This window comes from Pteropus medius, unplaced genomic scaffold (assembly GCF_902729225.1).
Source record: "Pteropus medius unplaced genomic scaffold, Ma_sr-lr_union100, whole genome shotgun sequence".
NCBI lineage: Eukaryota > Metazoa > Chordata > Mammalia > Chiroptera > Pteropodidae > Pteropus > Pteropus medius.
The window spans coordinates 4,792,116-4,797,310 of NW_024344378.1; the positions used below are offsets into that span (position 1 = coordinate 4,792,116).

The window sequence follows — 5,195 nt, forward strand, 5'->3', positions numbered from 1 at the left end:
TTAATATCTGTCCTGCTTTATCTGTAGATCACTGGAGAGAACGAGATGATGCATGTAAGAGCAGTTAGTATAGACTAAAGGTACTCAGAGACAAAAAGTAGAACCATCTCATCCACATGTATTTAAAATTTAGGTTTTTTAATATCCAATTATAAAGTTTTTTTATATCCAATTATGAATTTTCTACAAGTTAAATTAGATTTAGGATTATCAAGTAAGATGGGGTAATATTTTGAAACTGGACTTTCTTATTATCATTTTTTATTTTCCATGGCTTCTCCTTCCTAGAAACTCTATTTCTAAGCGGAAAAAAAGCTATGAGATAAACTAATTTTTACCTTTAGAAATTATTTCTGTAAGATTCTAAGATAAATGGTGAATGGAGACTGGATCTAAGCATTGTGCGCTCCAACAAGCTACCTAGCTAGTTCTCGAATCCTGTCCTATCTGCTCCTAGGTTCATCCTTTAGACTGTTCATTTGATTCTTGAATTTTTCTTCTCTCCCTAAGCTCACAGGTGGTTTTTAAAAAATTCTCCTCCCACTTTCCAAAGAACATTATGCCTGGAATCCAGGTCCCATTTTTTTTCTGCCCTTCCCATCATTTTCTGCTGCCTTGGAACAGCTTCCTCCTAATTACCCCACAGTATGCTGATGGCGTCTATTATCCAACATCCTGAGTTCAGACCCATGTGACTCACAGGATAAAAGGTCACGTTTACTCCTTTTACGTGCATAGTGTCTGTGTTAATAGCCAGAGCTCTGAGGCACTAGGGCAGGTATTATTTCCATAGTCTTCCTATGCATTTTTCCTAGGCATTTTTCCTTTAGATTACTAGGTGGTTTTTCTAATATGGTTGCTGTTTTATATGGCATACCTGATATCCTCAATAGTATCTAGGTTTCACATTTTTTTTTTTTTGAGTTTATGTGGTTTAAATTCAGTATTCGTGTCTAAGGCATGCCGCCCTGAACAAGCCTGATCCTGGCTGATCTCAGAAGCTAAGCAGGGTTGGGCCTGGTTAGTACTTGGATGGGAGACCACCTAGGAAGACTAGGTGCTGTTGGTGTAAAAAATAAAAATTAAAAAAAAAAAATAAGGGATTGTAAGCTGATAAGGTCCTTGCAATCTGTGAGGTCAACCAAGGGTTGCTTCACTAAAAAATAACCAAACAATTTAATTAATTAATTAATTAATTAATTCAGTATTTGTGTAATTTAATATCAAACAAACCCATGCCCACCTAGAGATAGTATACTGGCAGTATGCAGATGATAAAATGCCTATATGGGCCCTAAGCATTCCTGGGGTTCGCAAGACTATTTTGTAAAGTTTAGTTGGATTCTGGACCCTATCTCCAATCGGAAGGAACAGGGTTTTAGAGATCACTGTTTATAGATCCATATCTGTTCCATAATGAGTTTCTGGCATTTGTTGATTCTTTTTATTTTTTTAACAGCAGACTTTAAAATATGTATATATATATATGCATATAAATATGTAAATTTATATATATATATTTGCTTCTTTTCAAAACATAATGAAGAAGATGCTAAAAATGTTTTGAAAACTGTAAATCCCCATGAAGGGGAATGTGGGACCTGTGCTCGTGCAGCTCGTAACAAAAGGCTGGAGAGAGTGTCAAGACGATGGACTCCTGTCTTTGTAAATGCTGATTTACGGTGGATGAGACAGAGAACAGGGAACATAACAGCAAGAGCTGGGAGAGCCACTGCTGCAGATAAACCTGTGCAACAGGGAAAACGTTACAGAAAATAGTAAACCTTTCAATGAGAATGAGAGAGAGAAATTCTGTGCGTGTTTGTTTTTGCTGGTTTTGTTCTTGTTTTTTAGTGAGCAAACACGGATTCGGGCCAGAGTCGTTCTCTCCTGCAGAACATCGCTGTTTCCACGCGGGAACAGAAGTGTGTGACCTTCGTGGCAGCGATTCAGTCACCTCCTATCTAAATATGTATTCCTGTGAGTAGCTAAACAAATGAGAATTCTTCCTATTTCCTCCCTCTTCATTTCTGACTCTTCTTGCTTGTCACCGGAAGGGAAGAGAAGAGGGTGTTTTCCTGGCATCAGGGGTTGGTCGATGGTTCTGTTTGGTATCCAAGCCTTGGGTTTTCACCTTGCTCTGACCACACCCACCTCTGATGTCTGCTTATTCACACTGCATGACTTGTGCTTTGTATACCAGTTAGATTCCTTTGTTATGATCCTGAAGCTTTCAGTTGGATGCTGCTTTTGGTCACCTCTTGGACACACACATATGAAACCTTCAGATGCTTGCTCACAGCAGAAGGGAAAGTTGTCCTATACTAGCCTTTAGTTCTCTTTTTTCTCCAACCAGATTTCTCTAGTCTCCTTCCCACAGACCAGATCGTGCTCAGTCCGCTCTGCACGGGAAAATTACTCTGACTTCGTTGTGCAGCCCTCTCACACTTTGGTTTATGAGATGGACTCTATAATCAGAGTCTCCAGAAGTTAACATTTCAAATGAAAAGCAAGCTTTTGGAATTCAAAAATTTCTTTTTTCCCCTCAAGCCATTGGCTGTCCGATGTAGCACTCACCCACTGTGTAAACTTGTCCTAGCTACTGAGAATCACAACCTTCTGGAAACAGGGATAGCAGGAGTACCTAACCTACTGGATTTCTTTGTGGATTAAATGCACATAAAGCTCTAAGAGTTCCTGACTACGGTAAACGTTCAGTAAAGATTAGTGATTGATTTTGATACATTCGGCATTCCTGAGGGGCATCCAAAAGCAATAGTACAATTGGACTAGTTTGGAAACAGTTTTAAAGTTGAAATTTATACCTGAGAGAAATGGAGTAAATCCTTGGCATTTGAAATGATAAAATTTTTAATTCCTGAAAAGTGAGTGTGGCATGTAATCATCATAGCTATGAACTGGAAGAATGGACCAGTTATGTCACTGTGCCTGAGTGAGTCACTTGGATAACTGATAGAACTCGCACTAACAGAAGTCCAACATGAGCACCACTATATAGCTTTTGGTGTTTTCATGCATTATCACACTTGGCATTTTGTGACTCGTTGGAGCTCTCAGAGTCTATACTGCATGCTATAGGTCTAATGAACTTACTTAAGTTGTTCCTTTTTTAACTATTGTCCTACCCTGCGAAATAGGTAGACATTTTTCTCCTCTTTGACACAGTACAGCAAGATAATAATAGAAATCAAGGAAAATGCTTGCTTTATTACAGAGCTAATCGGCAATAGAAAAATGCATTAAGAGCCTTGGATATAATGTTTAAAAATAATTAAAAAGAAATTATCATATCAATATATTCCTATAACAATGTTCTTTGATTATCCTTAACTTAATTACTACTCTTGATGGTGTCTTAAACATACATTCATAAAACATGATTATATTCACCCAAAGTTTGTTTCCATTATATTCTTATCCACTGCATTTTTGCTAATTAAACTTTTTATTGCATTTTTCATTAGCCGGATATAAAAATAATTTCAGATTCTGATACCAAACATTTAATTACAATAAAATTCTTGAATTATGATATATTGAAAATATCTTTGCAGCTGTCTTTCTAACCTTACTTAATTACTTAATCTCGGTCATAACTATAGGCTGATTTCAATATATAAGCCATAAATAATAATTGGTTTATTCTCCAAAATTTAATTTTCCTCCATATTCCATGCAATTAAATCAAAAGAAAGAGATTCTACGTTTGATTTTAGTCACCAAATTGAAACTTTCCATATTTTTATTTTAGTGCATCATCAATACAACTGGTCACTAAAAAATAAATTGGTCAGTTTTTTAACAAAACTAAAGTGGCATTACTACAGAGGTAAGAATTAAATTTTAACATGTGAAGTAACCTGATTTTGTGTGACCTACCACTCTTGGAAACTGTCTGATCATTTGGAATTCTGGAAATTTTCCCAGCTTGCTTTGTTAAGGGGGTCTGTTCTTTTGATTATCTTACTTGAATCACATTTTAAAAAGTATTGAGAAATGCAGCATAATACAGAAAAACGTGCAACACTTACGTGTAGAGTTTAAAGAAGATTATAAAATAAACCTATGTGTGCACCATCCTGATTGAGAATTAGAACATTGCCAGTACCTTATGGATTTCTCTGCTTTCCCATAACTGTGTGTTCCTCCCAATACCAAGAGAACCACCTGCTTTTATGGTGTATGATCATCCCCCTGCTTTTCTTTGATATATTTACATAGACCCAAACAATATATGTTTAGTTTTTTTAAAAAAAAAATAATATGAGTAGCGAGCACGACCCTGGCTTGATAAAGAAATGATGATATTAACTTTGCTAGATGAAGACTTCCAGAAAAAAAACCTTAATATAATTTGGTTTCGGCTGCTTCGAAGGTAGAAAAGCTTTTGTGGTAGGCAAGGTTATATGTGAGTCTTAGGGGGATGGAGGACTGAGTTTCTTTGACTCATGTTTCTTTCTTAAAATGACTTGACATTGTGAACCAAATTAATACCACACATATAATCTCCAGATATTTAATTTGCAACATATGGCATTGGAGGTTATCTTTATCTACTTGAGCGTATCTCTGATGATGGGGATGGGATGCTGGCTAGAACAGCCCAATAAATCTAATGTTCAACTGCCTTGAGTGATAAACCAAGCACTGTAAATGAGAGCTTATTATAATTTTTGAACAGTGATAACTGCTAGAATGTTCTTTCTATTAATAACCTAGAGTCGGTTGTTCATTTTTCTAGTATTATTTTCTGGAGCCACTTTAATTCTTTATGAATATGAAAATTTTTCATAATTTTTCAGATCTTTGGAAACATCTATCACATATTTTCTGAGTTTTTTTATTCAGATTAATACCATCCTCTCTTAGCAATTGTATTTAAAAAATCTTAAAATACTGAATATTTATGAAAATCGCCACTGAAGACGCTGCTTTTATTTTCTGCTCAGTTTTGTACTCAGTGTTTTATACAGATCTATCCAGGTTGTAACAAACAAAATGCCCAAAGCGCAGTTTATGTATTCGCACTGAGAACTATCAATAAAAATGATGAAAAGTCAGAGACACACGCAGAGCTCTGCAGAACACCACGGATCTTACGTTTGACCATCTTGGGTCCACTTAGCCCATAATTTAAAAACTACGTTAATTTCATTTTTTTATCTTTCCAATGG

At 35.9% G+C, this 5,195-nt stretch overlaps 1 pseudogene; it reads left to right on the forward strand.

Moving 5' to 3' along the window:
* The first annotated feature begins 950 nt into the window (after positions 1–950).
* Positions 951–1,070, forward strand: LOC120610114 (uncharacterized; annotated as a pseudogene).
* Positions 1,071–5,195: the final 4,125 nt, after the last annotated feature.